The sequence below is a fragment of the Oncorhynchus clarkii genome, chromosome 22 (genome assembly GCF_045791955.1).
Source record: "Oncorhynchus clarkii lewisi isolate Uvic-CL-2024 chromosome 22, UVic_Ocla_1.0, whole genome shotgun sequence".
In the NCBI taxonomy this organism is placed as follows: domain Eukaryota; kingdom Metazoa; phylum Chordata; class Actinopteri; order Salmoniformes; family Salmonidae; genus Oncorhynchus; species Oncorhynchus clarkii.
The window spans coordinates 40,206,703-40,225,559 of NC_092168.1; the positions used below are offsets into that span (position 1 = coordinate 40,206,703).

Here is an 18,857-nt window from a genome sequence, read left to right on the forward strand (position 1 = left end):
AAACTGTTAAAATGATGTCTGTGAGTATAACAGAACTGATATGGCAGGCAAAAACCCGAGGAAAATCCAACCAGGAAGTACTATTATTTTGAAAGGCTGTTTTTCCATTGAAAGCCTATCCACCATACAAAGACTTTGGGCCCAGTTCACAAGCTCTGTGCCTTCCTCTACATGTGACCAGTCTTTAGGCATTGTTTCAGGCTTTTACTCTGAAAAATGAGGGAGATACAGCACTTTCAATCAGTGACCAGTGGAAATTTCCATTCATCAGCCATGCGCCTGATCGGGAATGCGCCTTTCTTGTTTCTCCTTTCCTATTGACGAAGCTTTTGTCCGGTTGAAATATTATTGATCATTTATGACAAAAACAACCGGAGAATTGATTTTAAACATCGTTTGTCATGTTTCTACTAACTTTTATTATACTTTTTTAAACCTTAAATGTTTACTGCATTCGGATTACTGGATGTGAAGGAGGGGCAGCTCAAACAAAAAGGAGGTTTTTGCTCATAAAGAGAGGGACATTATCGAACAAAACAAACATTTATTGTCTAAGATGGAGACCTGGGAGTTCCACCAGATGAAGATCATCAAAGGTATGTGATTAATTTTAATGCTATTTCTGACTTTTGTGACACTCCTTGGCTGGAAAATGGCTGTATGCGTTTCTGTGGCTAACTAACATAATCGCAAAGTGTGCTTTCGTCGTAAAGTGTTTTTGAAATCTGACACAGCGGTTGCATTAAGGAGATGTTTGTCTATATTTCCATGAAAACACTTGTATAGTTTATCAATGTTTATGATGAGTATTTCTGTCATTTTATGTGGCTCTCTGCACTTTCACATGATGTTTGTTTGAGACAATGCATTTCTGACCACAACGCGCCAATGTAAACTCAGATTTTTGGATATAAATATGAACTTTACCGAACAAAACATACATGTATTGTGTAACATGAAGTCCTATGAGTGTCATCTGATGAAGATCATCAAAAGTTAGTGATTAATTTTATCTATATTTCTGCTTTTTGTGAATCCGGAAAAATGGCTGTGTTATTCTGTGAATAGGCACTCACCTAACATAATCGTTTGGTTTGCTTATGACGTAGAGCCTTTTTTGAAATCGGACACTGTGGCTGGATTTACAACAAGTGTATCTTCAAAATGGTGTAAAATACATGTATGTTTGAGGAATTTTAATTATGGGACTTCTGTTTTGAATTTGGTGCCCTGCAGTTTCACTGGCTGTTGACGAGGTGGGATGCTACCGTCCCACGTACCCTAGAGAGTGACTAGTGTTCCATTATTAAAGTGGCCAGTGATTCCAAGTCTATGTACATAGGGCAGCAGCCTCCAAGGTGCAGGGTTACGTAACCGGGTGGAAGCCGGCTAGAGATGGCTATTTAACAGTCCGATGACCTTAAGATAGAAGCTGTTTTTCAGTCTCTCAGTCCCAGCTTTGATGCACTTGTACTGGCCTCGCCTGCTGGATGATAGCGGGGTGAACAGGCCGCGGCTCGGGTTGTTGAGTTCCTTGTCACATCTACTTCTACTGCTGCTACGCCCTCTGGTGTTCATCCGGTGTCTTCTTGACCTGCAGTTATTCCCCTGTACACTCCCTCTCTCTCCCTCTCCCTCTCTGTGTGATTGTGTGGTTGAAGACAGGTGTGCTGGAGTCAGAGCAGATCCCTACCAGCTGCAACTCGTTCCATAATCAAGACCTCTACAAATAGCATGGGAGGAGCAAAATGGAGTCGTGATCAGATTTGCCGAATGGAGGGCGGGGGAGGGCCTTGTAGGCATTTCAAAAAAGTTGAGTAGCAGAGGTCCAATGTTTTACCAACTCGAGTACTACTGTACGGTCAGTGTTGGTAGAACTTCGGTAGCGTATTCCTCAAATTTGCTTTGTTAAATCCCAAACTACAATAAAAGATATGTTTTTTCCAGTTTGCATAAAGTCCAGTGTAGTTCTAAGAGGGCCATCGTGGTATCGGCTTGAGGGGGATTATACACGGCTGTGACTATAACCAAAGAGAATTCTCTTGGGAGGTAATATGGTCAGTATTTTAGGTTGGGTGAACAAAAGGACTTGAATTTCTGTATGTTATCATAATCACACCATGACTGGTTAATCATGTAACATACACCCCCACCTTTCTTCTTCTCAGAGAGTTCTTTATTCCTGTCTGTGCAATGTACTGAGAACCCAGATGGCTGAATAGATGGGGACAATATATCCCGTTAGAGCCATGCTTCCATGAAACAGACTACGCTACAATCCCTGATGTCTCTCTGGAAGGAGATCCTCACTCTGAGCTTGTCTACTAATTATCCAGAGACTGAATATTAGAAAGTAATACACTCGGAAGCGGTGGGTGGTGTGCACACCTGAGTCGGACTAGAAGTCCGCTTCTCTGCCGGCAGTGTTTTGGAGCCGTCTCTGGAACAAGTTAAATTGCCCTGGGTGGTACGAACACAGGATCCAATTCGGGAAAGTCATAATCCTGGTCGTAATGCTGGTGAGTTACCGTCGCTCTGATATCCAAAGGTTCTTTCCAGCTATATGTAGTAATGCAAAATGGGGTAATTATGGGCCAATAATGCAAGAAATAACACACCAAAAAACTAAATACTGCAAAGATGCTTAGGAGCTAGAAGCAGAGCTGCCATATCTGTTGGCGCCCTCTTACCAGAAGAAGATCAGGAGAAAAAAATTAGGGACATGTATTTAACCCACTAAACAGTATTCATGTATACTTCCATTCACTTATTCAGCTGCTACCAGGGTACCTTCAGACCAATCTTGTGAAGCCTGTGGCCGTCTTAGAGAGTCTCACCTTTCCACAGAGGTCATAGTAGTGTGTAGCCCAAACTGTTCAGACGCTACAGACAGAAGTTGGCAGACTGGCTGTACCGACTACAGACAAGTCCCTAGACGTTTGTGGGAGTCATAGAGCAAAACGGAGAACACCGTCGTGTTCGCGAAAGTCTAATCTTTCCATAGAGGGGTTATAACAGTTGCAGACGTTACAAACGATTTTGTGAGAAGACCGATTTTCATGATGACTCATGAACTGACAAGCACCGCTAGCTCTGTCACCATTCACTGCATATGCGGAAGTGCAACATAGGGTGATGTGGTGGATTGAGACGCATCCAATGCTAAAGATATCTATGTCTTAAACGGACGTATTTATGATGGGGATTTCTTAAATTATGTTAACAGAATTTCCACGGGTGCGCGGACATCGTTTAGCAGTTTGTCTCATTTCTTAAGGCCGAGATTTTAAACCATCGTCTCGACTGTTAGATATGAATGGGACATAATGGTCTTCCACACAACTGTGTAAGACCAAATTGCTTACTTTTTGCCCAGGGCAATCACATTTCCTAAGGTCCACAATGTTCTGCAGTTTTGCTGATAACCCCAATTTGCAACTAAGTAACCAATCAAAAACACCCATAACATGCTGCCCACACCACTCGTGTCACGTGCGTGAGCATTGCAAAATAAATGTACACATATATGTTATTCAATCATTGCACCCACACTGTTCGTGCGCATCAAGGTGCTAAAATAGAACTTGGTTCAATTTGTGACTGTCACGTCTACTCCTGCTCCTCCCATCCGGCGTACAACGTCACCAGAGTACTAGCCACCAGTCCTGGCACTCATCATTACGCACACGTGTTAATCATTATGATTCACACCTAGACTTCATTACCTTCATCATCCCCCATGTTCACTCACCAGTTGATATTGTTCTTGTGTATCGGCGTTCTGCCTTATGTTAGTGTCATGTTTTTGTTTTTGTTGTTTTATTAAAACTTTTCACCTGGACCTGCTTCCGACTCACCATCTAATCATCACAGAATACCAACTCAAAATATGGAAGCAGCAGGACAACCGGACATCTCCCAGATGATCGACGAACAAGGTGACCTTCTTCATCAACACCATGATCAGCTGACTCAACTGGGGACGGCCATGGAAGATGTTCTCCACAGTCTACAACATCTCAACAGCAGAGGATATTATAGAGCCAGTCCACCCAACGAGTCAGCACACCAGCCCTTCCAGCAACCCGCTCAGGTCAGCGATGCCCGTCTATCCCTCCCAGAGAAATATGACGGGACACCATCCAAGTGCCGTGGCTTTCTCCTTCAGTGCTCCCTCTATTTCGCAGATTAGATTTTTTTTTTGTAATTGAAATTTGCTATCATAAATGTTAGCAACACCTCCGCCTTTGCGGGATGCACGGGGGATATGGTCACTAGTGTAGCCAGGAGGTGAGGCCTCATTTAACACAGTCAATTCATCAGGCTTAAGCCATGTTTCAGTCAGACCAATCACATCAAGATTATGATCAGTGATTAGTTCATTGACTATAATTGCCTTTGAAGTAAGGGATCTAACATTAAGTAGCCCTATTTTGAGATGTGAGGTATCATGATCTCTTTCAATAATGACAGGAATGGAGGAGATCTTTATCCTAGTGAGATTGCTAAGGCGAACACTGCCATGTTTAGTTTTGCCCAACCTAGGTCGAGGCACAGACACGGTTTCAATTGGGATAGCTGAGCTGACTACACTGACTGTGCTAGTGGCAGACTCCACTATGCTGGCAGGCTGGCTAACAGCCTGCTGCCTGACCTGCACGTCTCGATTGTCGGCCTCTAGGATCCGAAACCATCACACACATCACCCAACCACTCACATTGGAGCCCAGTCACCAGGAAAACATTCCCTTCTTCATCACTAGTGCACCAGTTCACAAGATCATCCTCAACCTACCTTGGCTTCAGCACCATAACCCTACCATCTCATGGTCGAGGGTGAGAATCACAGACTGGTCACCTGAATGCCGGAGGACCTGCTTCCCTGTCCCCTGTGGTTCCACGTCGGATGAGAGTTGGTTTCTTCTTCGTGGCCAAGAAGGAGGGGGATTACGCCCTTGTATCGATTAACAAGGACTCAATGACATCACCACAAAGTATCGGTACCCTCTCCCGCTGGTGCCGTCAGCCATCGAGCAGCTCCACAGGGCCAGGTTCTTCACCAAACTGTACCTGTGGAGTGCCTACAATCTCATTCGCATCCGGGAGGGGGATGAGTGGAAGACAGCGTTCAGCACAGTGTCTGGTCTAGGTCCAAGAGGCTTCTAAACAGCTTCTACCCCAAGCCATAAGACTTCTGAACATCTAGTCAAATGGTTGGTTTGGTCTCCAGCAGACAACGAGGCCTTTCGTCTCCTCAAGGAGAATTTCACCTCCGCCCCCTTGCTAAAACACCCAGACCCCATGCTACCTTTTGTGGTTGAGGTAGACGCATCAGAGGTGGATGTGGTGGCAGTTTTGTCACAAAGACAGAGGGACCCATTAAAAATGTATTCTTGTGCTTTCTTCTCCAAAAAACTGCCCCCCACAGAGAAGAATTACGACGTCAGCAATCGGGAGATCTTGGCAGTGAAGTTGGCATTAGAGGAGTGAAGACACTGGATGGAGGACGCCAAGGAACCATTCGGCAACTTCACCAACCATCGGAACTTTGAGTACATACTGTTATGCACGTGAGTGAGGACCCAAAAGCGGTTTAACAAAAACAGAGTCAAAACACAGGTAAGACATAGATCCTCTTCAAATGTATATGATGGCAAAATAAACAACCCGCAGAGAGGGCGACAAATGAAACATAAAGTCCTTCTGAATATCACAGAAGAGTTCCCCTTCTAGCAGCAGAGGAGAATAGCTGGGTTAGAGTCCCCTTCTAGCAGCAGAGGAGAATAGCTGGGTTGTAGAGGACAGAGGTACCTGATCACACGTAGCATCAGATGAACAGGCAGATTCCGACAGGACAGGACAAGGGTGAAGCAAACGAGACGATAGTTTGGTTCTGGCATGAGAAACTCAAAAGAGAATCTGACAAAGACAGAAGCAGGAACAGAGAGAGAAATAGAGACCTAATCAGAGGGAAAAGAGGGAACAGGTGGGAAAAGGGTGAACGAGGTAGTTAGAGAAGATGAGGAGCAGCTGGGGGAAGGAGAGGAAGAGAAGGTAACCTAATACGACCAGCAGAGGGAGACGGAGTGAAGAGAAAGAACAGGAACAAGACATAATATGACAATACATGACAGTACCCCCCCACTCACCGAGCGCCTCCTGGCGCACTCGAGGAGGAAACCTGGTGGCAACGGAGGAAATCATCGATCAGCGAACGGTCCAGCACGTCCCGAGAGGGAACCCAACTCCTTTCCTCAGGACCGTACCCCTCCCAATCCACTAGGTACTGATGACCACGGCCCCGAGGACGCATGTCCAAAATTTTACGGACCCTGTAGATAGGTGCGCCCTCGACAAGGATGGGGGGGGGGGGAAGACGAGCGGGGGCGCGAAGAACGGGCTTAACACAGGAGACATGGAAGACCGGGTGGACGCGATGAAGATATCGCGGAAGAAGAAGTCGCACTGCGACAGGATTAATGATCTGAGAAATACGGAACGGACCAATGAACCGCGGGGTCAACTTGCGAGAAGCTGTCTTAAGGGGAAGGTTCTGAGTGGAGAGCCAAACTCTCTGACCGCGACAATATCTAGGACTCTTAGTTCTACGCTTATTAGCGGCTCTCACAGTCTGCGCCCTATAACGGCAAAGTGCAGACCTGACCCTCTTCCAGGTGCGCTCGCAACGTTGGACAAAAGCCTGAGCGGAGGGGACGCTGGACTCGGCGAACTGAGACGAGAACAGCGGAGGCTGGTACCCGAGGCTACTCTGAAAAGGAGATAGCCCGGTCGCAGACGAAGGAAGCGAGTTGTGGGCGTATTCTGCCCAGGGGAGCTGTTCTGACCAAGACGCAGGGTTACGAAAAGAAAGACTGCGTAAGATGCGACCAATAGTCTGATTGGCCCGTTCTGCTTGACCGTTAGACTGGGGGTGAAAGCCGGAAGAGAGACTGACGGAAATCCCAATCAAACGGCAAAACTCCCTCCAAAATTGAGACGTGAATTGCGGACCCCTGTCCGAAACGACGTCTGACGGAAGGCCATGAATTCTGAAAACATTCTCGATGATGATTTGTGCCGTTTCTTTAGCAGAAGGGAGCTTAGCGAGGGGAATAAAATGAGCCGCCTTAGAGAACCTATCGACAACCGTAAGAATAACAGTCTTCCCCGCTGACGAAGGCAGTCCGGTGATAAAATCTAAGGCGATGTGAGACCACGGTCGAGAGGGAATGGGAAGCGGTCTGAGACGGCCGGCAGGAGGGGAGTTACCGGACTTAGTCTGCGCGCAGACCGAACAAGCAGCCACGAAACGACGCGTGTCATGCTCCCGGGTGGGCCACCAAAAACGCTGGCGAATGGAAGCAAGCGTACCCCGAACGCCGGGGTGGCCGGCTAACTTGGCAGAGTGAGCCCACTGAAGAACGGCCAGACGAGTAGGAACGGGAACGAAAAGAAGGTTCCTAGGACAAGCGTGCGGCGACGGAGTGTGAGTGAGTGCTTGCTTTACCTGCCTCTCAATTCCCCAGACAGTCAACCCGACAACACGCCCCTCAGGGAGAATCCCCTCGGGGTCAGTGGAGGCTACTGAAGAACTGAAGAGACGAGATAAAGCATCAGGCTTGGTGTTCTTAGAGCCCGGACGATAAGAAATCACGAACTCGAAACGAGCGAAAAACAGCGCCCAACGAGCCTGACGCGCATTAAGTCGTTTGGCAGAACGGATGTACTCAAGGTTCCTATGGTCAGTCCAAACGACAAAAGGAACGGTCGCCCCCTCCAACCACTGTCGCCATTCGCCTAGGGCTAAGCGGATGGCGAGCAGTTCGCGGTTTCCCACATCATAGTTACGTTCCGACGGCGACAGGCGATGAGAAAAATACGCGCAAGGGTGGACCTTGTCGTCAGAGAGGGAGCGCTGAGAAAGAATGGCTCCCACGCCCACCTCTGACGCGTCAACCTCGACAACGAACTGTCTAGAGACGTCAGGTGTAACAAGGATAGGTGCGGATGTAAAACGATTCTTGAGGAGATCAAAAGCTCCCTGGGCGGAAACGGACCACTTAAAGCACGTCTTGACAGAAGTAAGGGCTGTGAGAGGAGCTGCCACCTGACCAAAATTACGGATGAAACGACGATAGAAATTCGCGAAGCCGAGAAAGCGCTGCAGCTCGACGCGTGACTTAGGGACGGGCCAATCAATGACAGCTTGGACCTTAGCGGGATCCATCTTAATGCCTTCAGCGGAAATAACAGAACCGAGAAATGTGACGGAGGAGGCATGAAAAGTGCACTTCTCAGCCTTCACAAAAAGACAATTCTCTAAAAGGCGCTGGAGGACACGTCGAACGTGCTGAACATGAATCTGGAGTGACGGTGAAAAAATCAGGATATCGTCAAGGTAAACGAAAACAAAGATGTTCAGCATGTCTCTCAGGACGTCATTGACTAATGCCTGAAAGACAGCTGGAGCGTTAGCGAGGCCGAAAGGAAGAACCCGGTATTCAAAGTGCCCTAACGGAGTGTTAAACGCCGTCTTCCACTCGTCCCCCTCCCTGATGCGCACGAGATGGTAAGCGTTACGAAGGTCCAACTTAGTGAAAAACCTGGCTCCCTGCAGGATCTCGAAGGCTGAAGACATAAGAGGAAGCGGATAACGATTCTTCACTGTTATGTCATTCAGCCCTCGATAATCTATGCAGGGGCGCAGGGACCCGTCCTTCTTCTTAACAAAAAAAAACCCCGCTCCGGCGGGAGAGGAGGAGGGGACTATGGTACCGGCGTCAAGAGCTACAGACAAATAATCTTCGAGAGCCTTACGTTCGGGAGCCGACAGAGAGTATAGTCTACCCCGGGGGGGAGTGGTTCCCGGAAGGAGATCAATACTACAATCATACGACCGGTGTGGAGGAAGAGAGGTGGCCCTGGACCGACTGAACACCGTGCGCAGATCGTGATATTCCTCCGGCACCCCTGTCAAATCACCAGGCTCCTCCTGTGAAGAAGAGACAGAGGAAACAGGAGGGATAGCAGACATTAAACATTTCACATGACAAGAGACGTTTCAGGAGAGGATAGAATTACTAGACCAATTAATAGAAGGATTATGACAAACTAGCCAGGGATGGCCCAAAACAACAGGTGTAAAAGGTGAACGAAAAATTAAAAAAGAAAGGGTTTCGCTATGATTACCAGAGACAGTGAGGGTTAAAGGTAGCGTCTCACGCTGAATCCTGGGGAGAGGACTACCATCCAAAGCGAACAAGGCCGTGGGCTCCCTTAATTATTAACTGTCTGAGAGGAATGTCATGTTCCCGAGCCCAGGTCTCGTCCATAAAACAGCCCTCCGCCCCAGAGTCTATCAAGGCACTGCAGGAAGCTGACGAACCGGTCCAGCGTAGATGGACCGACAAGGTAGTGCAGGATCTTGAAGGAGAGACCAGAGTAGTAGCGCTCACCAGTAGCCCTCCGCTTACTGATGAGCTCTGGCTTTTACTGGACATGAAGTGACAAAATGACCAGCGGAACCGCAATAGAGACAGAGGCGGTTGGGGATTCTCCGTTCCCTCTCCTTAGTCGAGATGCGGATACCCCCCAGCTGCATAGGCTCAGCACCCGAGCCGGCGGAGGAAGATGGTAGTGATGCGGAGAGGGGGGCAACGGAGAACGCGAGCTCCTTTCCACGAGCTCGGTGACGAAGATCAACCCGTCGCTCTATGCGAATAGCGAGTTCAATCAAGGAATCCACGCTGGAAGGAACCTCCCGGGAGAGAATCTCATCCTTTACCTCCGCGCGGAGACCCTCCAGAAAACGAGCGAGCAAAAGCGGCTCGTTCCAGTTACTGGAGGCAGCAAGAGTGCGAAACTCAATAGAGTAATCTGTTATGGATCGATTACCTTGACATAGGGAAGACAGGAACCTGGAAGCTTCCTCCCCAAAAACAGAACGATCAAAAACCTGTATCATCTCCTCCTTAAAGTCCTGATACTGGTTAGTACACTCAGCCCTCGCCTCCCAGATTGCCGTGCCCCACTCACGAGCCCGTCCAGTAAGGAGAGATATGACGTAGGCGATACGAGCTGTGCTCCTGGAGTAAGTGTTGGGCTGGAGAGAAAACACAATATCACACTGGGTGAGGAACGAGCGGCATTCAGTGGGCTCCCCAGAGTAACACGGCGGGTTATTGATTCTGGGCTCCGGAGATTCGAAAGCCCTGGAAGTGGCCGGTGGATCGAGGCAGAGATGGTGAATCTGTTCTGTGAGGTTGGAGACTTGGGCGGCCAGGGTCTCAACGGCATGTCGAGCAGCAGACAATTCCTGCTCGTGTCTGCCTAGCATCGCTCCCTGGATCTCGACGGCTGAGTGGAGAGGATCCGAAGTCGCTGGGTCCATTCTTGGTCAGATTCTTCTGTTATGCATGTGAGTGAGGACCCAAAAGCGGTTTAACAAAAACAGAGTCCTTTAATGTCAAAACACAGGTAAGACATAGATCCTCTTCAAATGTATATGATGGCAAAATAAACAACCCGCAGAGAGGGCGACAAATGAAACATAAAGTCCTTCTGAATATCACAGAAGAGTTCCCCTTCTAGCAGCAGAGGAGAATAGCTGGGTTAGAGTCCCCTTCTAGCAGCAGAGGAGAATAGCTGGGTTGTAGAGGACAGAGGTACCTGATCACACGTAGCATCAGATGAACAGGCAGATTCCGACAGGACAGGACAAGGGTGAAGCAAACGAGACGATAGTTTGGTTCTGGCATGAGAAACTCAAAAGAGAATCTGACAAAGACAGAAGCAGGAACAGAGAGAGAAATAGAGACCTAATCAGAGGGAAAAGAGGGAACAGGTGGGAAAAGGGTGAACGAGGTAGTTAGAGAAGATGAGGAGCAGCTGGGGGAAGGAGAGGAAGAGAAGGTAACCTAATACGACCAGCAGAGGGAGACGGAGTGAAGAGAAAGAACAGGAACAAGACATAATATGACAATACATGACACATACGGACAGCAAAGAGACTGAATCTGCGTCAAGCCAGGTGCGCCCTCTTCTTCACTAGGTTCAACTTCACGCTGACCTATCACCCAGGTTTTAAGAACATCAAGGCTGATGCCCTGTCCTGTATCTACGATTCAGGAGAGAGGGCACCCATAATCCTATCCTCCCAAGTTGTGGGTCCAGTGGTTTCGGACGTAGATGTGGACATCCGCCAGGCTCTAGAGAGGGAACCCGTACCCTGGAGTCGTCCTCCCACGCACATCTATGTTCCCACAGGGATAAGGTGCTGACCTGGGCACACACAGTTGTTGTTGCTAGACATCCAGGTTTTTCTCGCATCATCCATTCCCTCACTGAGAAAAACTGGTGGCCCACTTTGGTGCAGGATGTTACGTGGTATGTCAAGTCCTGTTCCGTGTTTGCTCAAACCAGGCCCCCCCGGCGTCTAATGTCAGATCCCTACTGGACTCCTGATGTCATGGGGGTCAACTTCAGTATCTGGTGGACTGGAAGGGGTATGGCCCAGAGGAGCGGTGTTGTGCTCCGGTGGAGGTCATTCTGGACCCCAGCATCATCTGTGATTTCCACCTTTTCCGCCCGGACCAACCCGCTCCTCGGGGTTGTCCCACTCGTCGGCGTCGTCATGCGGCGGGGGGGGGGGTACTGTCATGTCTACTCCTGCTCCTCTACAACGTCACCAGAGTACTAACCACCGGTCCTGGGATTCATCATTACGCACACCTGGCATTCATCCTTACGCACACCTGGCATTCATCATTACGCACACCTGACACTCATCATTACGCACACCTGTTAATCATTATGATTCACAACTGGACCATTACCTTCATCATCTCCTCCCCTTTAAATGTCACTTTCCCATGTTCACTCACCAGTATTGTTCTTGCGTTCTGCCTTATGTTAGTGTCGTATTCTAGGTTTTGTTGTTTTAAAACGTTTCACCTGCACCTGCTCCTGACTCACCACCCCATCATTACAGTGACGGTCAACTTTCTGCAAGTCCTGTCTCTCCCATCTCCTCATTGGTTTTTAGGAGCACATACCCAAGTGGGTGATTGAAAGAGGAACTGAGGTCCACACTCCAGTTGGTTGTGGTAATGCACATTAAAATTGGTTGCCAACCGCCACATAAAGTCCAAAGAAGAAGCTTGGAGGAGAGATTACTAGAAACTAACTTGGTTTAACATTACCCTTTTATATGTGGATTAATTGTATAGGACCTTGTGCATTTCAGGTCAAATAACAACCCAGTGCTTATATCCCAATACAAATGTGCTAGCATCAGCAAGCTAGCTAGCTATTGTCATAAATGTCTAATATTTTTCGACCTGTCCCCAAATTAATATAGTTGGTTCAGAGTTTGCTTTGACGTTTCAACCTGCATGTCCTGATCGCATCTGGTGTGGGGGGACAAAATCCGCGCGCATGCGGTCCGGTCAGCATGTTAGTGTCCTTCTTTGAGGATTGACTCTAGGACAGGCTGCTCTCATAGACTCTAACCGTCTCCAGAAGTCTCACACAATTTAGCTGGATATTAGACCAAATTGGTTATGCTTTGCCCAGGGGAATCAAATTTCCTTAGCTCCAAAATGTGTTGCTGAAAATCTAATTATATATTAAAAAACAACTACTAAGTGCCCGTTATTTGAGCTTCGAGGACTATTAGGCTAAACGAGGAGAACATTACAGATTTACTCTGAAGTTGACAAGATACTCTTTCTGAGCCACCCACACAATGATTCTGGGGACTGTAGAGTCAATCCCTGAGTGTGCTCTGTTCAAAAGCTCCATTAATACATTAACCGGAGAAAGAGTCTATTCATTCTTCTGAAACGGCTCTTAATAAAGAGACCTCTCCCACGCTGTCGAATAGCCTGTGTGCTCCCTCTCTCTAGTGTACTCAGGGCTAAAGCACTGGCCTTACACATCAGACAAAGCTAATAGGCAAGGCCACAAACATTTTAAGACAGCCCTGGTTGTGTTTTGTCATGTAGCCCAATACATGCAAGCTCTGATATTGCTAAAATGTGGAATACAAGTAGTCAATTGTCTGCCCAACATACACAAACAAATAGCAATACCTGTAAACCCACAGATACAAAATAAATAAATTTAAATTATGAATATTGATGATGAATGTAAACTTCACCTTTTGGTAGCTGTTTATTAGACAACTTTTTAAGTCAGATGTATTTTCTGCAGTGCTGTATGGTCCTGCCTGACAAAAATGCATACGGTGCCACGGTTTTTGATGTTGTGGCTAAAGTCATTGGCTTTAACAAGTGGGGTCAGACATTGAAATGACATTTTAAGGGGTCAAAGGTTCTTTAAAGGATTTTGTATCTTTAGTCCCTAGTCTTGCAATTAAGTCAGGGTGGCATCACAAATGATCTTTCTATTTTGCCGCAAATCCAATATGGCGTCCAAAATCCAATATGGCTGCTAAAATAACATTTGATGGATGTTAAATAAAAATATTTTAAAAAAGGATGTTAAATCAGTAAACTTGAATTTTGTAAATGAAAGAAAGTTTTTCCAGAATTGTGTACAACATTCATGCATATAAAGACTGTTGGTGTGAATCAATTTGATTCTGAATCCAATATGGCTCGAATGAATACACTAAAACACCTTCGCCTGCATATACTGTAAGTAGCCCTTGTTCATTTTGTATTGTGTTATTCTGTCTTTAAAATGTCTTCATAAATCTCTTGGTATACCTATGACTCTGGGCTCTATCTTAACAATGCAATGGTAAATCTTAGCGTTGGCGGTAGTGCTATATGTTCAGCAGTGTCAGATTTTTTTTTTTTTTTACATAGTTTGCAAACTGATATGTGACACTAATGCGAAAATAACAATCAAAACAGGGATGTTACAAACAACTTAGCCAAATACATTTATTTTAAGAATGTGAAATGTCAGAATAATAGTACCGAGAATTATTTATTTCATCCCATTCCCAGTGGATCAGAGGTTTACATACACTCAATTAGTATTTGGTAGCATTGCCTTTAAATTGTTTAACTTGGGTCAAACATTTCGGGTAGCCTTCCACAAGCTTCCCACAATAAGTTGGGTGAATTTTGCCCCATTCCTCCTGACAGAGCTGGTGTAACTGAGTCAGGTTTGTAGGCCTCCTTGCTCGCACAAGCTTTTTCAGTTCTGCCCACACATTTTCTAAGTTATTGAGGTCTTGGTGTCATTGTCCACTTGGAAGACCCATTTGCAACCAAGTTTTAACTTCCTGACTGATGTCTTGAGATGTTGCTTGAGATGCTGCAGCAAAGCACGCCCACAACATGATGCTACCCCCGTGCTTCACGGTTGGGATGGTGTTCTTCGGCTTGCAAACATCCCCCTTTTTCCTCCAAACATAACAATGGTCATTATGGCCGAACAGTTCTGTTTTTGTATCATCAGACCATAGGACGTTTCTCCAAAAAGTACAATCTTTGTCCCCATGTGCAGTTGTAAACTGTAGTCTGGCTTTGTTATGGCAGTTTTGGAGCAGTGGCTTCTTCCTTGCTTAGAGGCCTTTCAGATTAGGTCGATATAGGACTAGTTTTACTGTGGATATAGATACTTTTGTACCTGTTTCCTCCAACATCTTCACAAGGTCCTTTACTGTTGTTCTGGGATTGATTTGCACTTTTCGGACCAAAGTACGTTCATCTCTAGGAGACAGAACGTGTCTCCTTCCTGAGCGGCATGACGGCTGCGTGGTCCCATGGTGTTTATACTTGAGTACTATTGTTTGTACAGATGAACGTGGTACCTTCAGGCATTTGGAAATTGCTCCCAAGGATGAACCAGACTTGTGGAGGTCTACAATTGTTTTTCTGAGGTCTTGGCTGATTTCTTTAGATTTTCCCATGATGTCAAGCAAAGAGGCACTGAGATTGAAGGTAGGCCTTGAAATACTTCTACAGGTAAACCTCCAATTGACTCAAATTATGTAAAATAGCCTATCAGAAGCTTCTAAAGCCATGACATAATTTTCTGGAATTTTCCAAGCTGTTTAAAGGCACAGTCAACTTAGTGAATGTAAACTTCTCACCTACTGGAAATGTGATGCAGCGAATTCTAAGTGAAATAATCTGTCTGTAAAACAATTGTTGGAAACATTACTTGTGTCATGCACAAAGTAGATGTCCTAACCGACTTGCCAAAACTACAGTTTGTTAAGTGGAGTGGTTGCAAAACGAGTTTTAATCACTCCAACCTAAGTGTATGTAAACTTCCAACTTCAACTGTATACTGAGATCATGTGACAGATCAGGTGGACTTTATTTAACTAATTATGTGACTTCTGAAGGTAATTGGTTGCACCAGATCTTATTGAGGGGCTTCATAGTAAAGGGGGTGAATACATATGAATGCACCACTTTTCCATTTTTATTGAATATTTTCATTTTTAAACACGTTTTTTTTTCTTCATTTCACTTCACAATTTTGAACTATTTTGTGTATGTCCATTACATGAAATTCAAATATTTTTTTAAATTTAATTTAAATGACAGGTTGTAATGCAACAAAATTGGAAAAACGTCAAGGGGGTGAATACTTTGCAACGCACTATACTTGGAAGTCTACTGAGGAACCGGTTAGATGTGCAGCGTTGTGGCGATTTGTCCGCAGGGCTAATGACTCTTCCTGGCCTTCGAGGTCAAGGTGTCTAACCGCTGCAGGGGAGGATGATTGTCCGCTCTACTCCGCCATCTAAAATGGCGTACGTATTCAGGGACTTCTGTCCACTCCTTAGCAGTGCTCGTTCGTTCTGATTGGAGTGAGTAAGGTAAACTCTGTCTAGATGGGTGACAAACAGGACACTGGGGCTCGGCTTGGCTACACCTTGAAGGACGTTGAGATGTACTTTTCCACATGGCTTCCTCTGGGTGCATTGGGCCCATGGTTATTATGACCACACTTCAGTCAAAGCTTTCCGTCTTCTATCCGGCTTTTCGATCTGTTCTGGCGTCTGCTTCACTATTTTTTTTATTTTATTTTACTAGGCAAGTCAGTTAAGAACAAATTCTTATTTTCAATGACGGCTTAGGAACAGTGGGTTAACTGCCTGTTCAGGGGCAGAACGACAGATTTGTACCTTGTCAGCTTGGGGATTTGAACTTGCAACCTTTCGGTTACTAGTCCAACACTATGTGCACTGAGAATTATAGCTCTTGACACTGTGGGAAAAGAGGTACAGACATTTGAAGTGGTTCCTTGAGACAGTGGATGTCTGGACTTTTGAAGTATTGCCAACCTGGCTGTCTCTAGACCTGGACTGGACAGAGCAATGCTAATTGGTGGTGACAGGTTGACTTTTTGGCCTTGGAGGGGATGGTCGTTCCCTTTGAGGGCTTTGTGGCTTTTTTGTTTGGTGATGCTGTGCCATCTTGGAGGAGAGCAGCTGGGCTTCGGCCTTGGTCTTGAGCCAGTCAGAGAGGTCTGTCAGGTTGCAGGTAGGTGCTCCACAAAGTTTTCCCTGTAGTGCCCGCCTCGGGAGCAGCACTCGGTCTATGTGGCCTGTGCATAACAGCTCCATGCCTTGGGGACCTTCAAGGGATTTCAACAGGCTTACCAGGATGTCTACTCTGAGGGCGAAGCTCTGGACGGCCTTGGAATCTCCACTAACATTAGGAGCGTTGAGGATCGCAGTGAACTCCCTCTGTACCAGTTGGTGTGGTTGTTCGTATCGTATCTGCAAAGCCTGCATAGCTGCAGTGTAAGGCTGCTGGTCGTGTCGACATGTTTGAGCTATCAGCTTGGCCTCATCCAGTATCAGGTGCCAGTTGGTGTGGTTGTCCGTATCGTATCTACAAAGCCTGCATAGCTACAGTGCAGGGCTGCTTGTAGTGTCGACATGCTTGAGCTCAAGCATGAGGACCCTGTGCTTGTAGTGTTCTGAGAGTTCTATATGAGGATTCAAGAGGTAGTCCAGTGTCATCTTGAAGTCTGCGAACTCACTTCACTGTTGTGGACTAGATTGGGAAGCCTTAACACAGGTAATGGTTGCAGCTGCGGTTGCTGGAGCGGATAGGCTGGTGAATAGGCTGACGGTGCAGCAAGTACTGGAGGGTGAGCTGGACGGAGAGGTGCAGCAGGTACTGGCGGGTGAGCTGGTTGGAGAGGTGCAGCAGGTACTGGCGGGTGAGCTGGTTGGAGAGGTGCAGCAGGTACTGGCGGGTGAGCTGGTTGGAGAGGTGCAGCAGGTACTGGCGGGTGAGCTGGACGGAGAGGTGCAGCAGGTACTGGCGGGTGAGCTGGTTGGAGAGGTGCAGCAGGTACTGGCGGGTGAGCTGGACGGAGAGGTGCAGCAGGTACTGGCGGGTGAGCTGGTTGGAGAGGTGCAGCAGGTACTGGCGGGTGAGCTGGTTGGAGAGGTGCAGCAGGTACTGGTGGGTGAGCTGGTTGGAGAGGTGCAGCAGGTACTGGCGGGTGAGCTGGTTGGAGAGGTGCAGCAGGTACTGGCGGGTGAGCTGGTTGGAGAGGTGCAGCGGGTACTGGCGGGTGAGCTGGACGGAGAGATGCAGCAGGTACTGGCGGGTGAGCTGGTTGGAGAGGTGCAGCAGGTACTGGCGGGTGAGCTGGACGGAGAGGTGCAGCAGGTACTGGCAGGTGAGCTGGTTGGAGAGGTGCAGCAGGTACTGGCGGGTGAGCTGGTTGGAGAGGTGCAGCAGGTACTGGCGGGTGAGCTGGTTGGAGAGGTGCAGCAGGTACTGGCGGGTGAGCTGGTTGGAGAGGTGCAGCAGGTACTGGCGGGTGAGCTGGTTGGAGAGGTGCAGCAGGTACTGGCGGGTGAGCTGGTTGGAGAGGTGCAGCAGGTACTGGCGGGTGAGCTGGTTGGAGAGGTGCAGCAGGTACTGGCGGGTGAGCTGGACGGAGAGGTGCAGCAGGTACTGGCGGGTGAGCTGGTTGGAGAGGTGCAGCAGGTACTGGCGGGTGAGCTGGTTGGAGAGGTGCAGCAGGTACTGGCGGGTGAGCTGGTTGGAGAGGTGCAGCAGGTACTGGCGGGTGAGCTGGTTGGAGAGGTGCAGCAGGTACTGGCGGGTGAGCTGGACGGAGAGATGCAGCAGGTACTGGCGGGTGAGCTGGACGGAGAGGTGCAGCAGGTACTGGCGGGTGAGCTGGACGGAGAGGTGCAGCAGGTGGCAGCTGATAAGTTGGCTGGAGAGGAGAGGTCCATGGAGGATAACCTGGCTGGGCAGGTGCAGTCCACGTTTGGTCAGTTAAATAGGATAGAGCAGCTGATGGAGGGTTGGTCGGTGGACTGAGTCTGAACAGGTGGTAGACCAGAATAGCCGGGAACAGTGGATAATGCAGACTCAGCCTGAGCAAGGCAAAGTATTTGGAAAACTGGTTTCTCCGGGTGTTCCCCCCAGTCCATGCCTGGTTAGGTGGAGTTAACAGCATCACGGTAGAGTGCGTGGTCACATCTCCATACTGCCGTTTAGAGACTTTCGGCTGACGACCTACTTGAAACAACTGTCTACGGCAGGGATTGTGGCAGTGTAGGTCTGCGTGGTCATGGTGGCCTCTGTAGCGGCTTTCCATGGCACTATGTTAGCGGTAGAGGGACTGAAACGTGGGCAGCAGTGTCATTTGGCCTATCCATGAGCTGGGTGTGGGATAGTGACAGTTCGTTGTACTGGGTGTGTTGTGAGGAGGTTGGGGTAGAACTGTGGGGATCTGGACCTTACTGAACAGGCTTGATACTCCAAGCAGAGTCCTTCACTGCTCTTTTTTACGTCTCTCCAGAGATGTTCGATCGGGTTCATGTCCGGGCTCTGGCTGGGCCACTCAAGGACATTCAGAGACTTGTCCCGAAGCCACTCCTATGTTGT

The 18,857-nt window shown here is 47.8% G+C and overlaps 1 protein-coding gene across 1 annotated transcript in view; it reads right to left on the reverse strand.

Moving 5' to 3' along the window:
• LOC139380902 (parathyroid hormone 2 receptor-like) overlaps positions 1-18,857 on the reverse strand; it is a 71,882-nt gene that overhangs the window by 39,817 nt on the left and 13,208 nt on the right. The window lies entirely within an intron of this gene.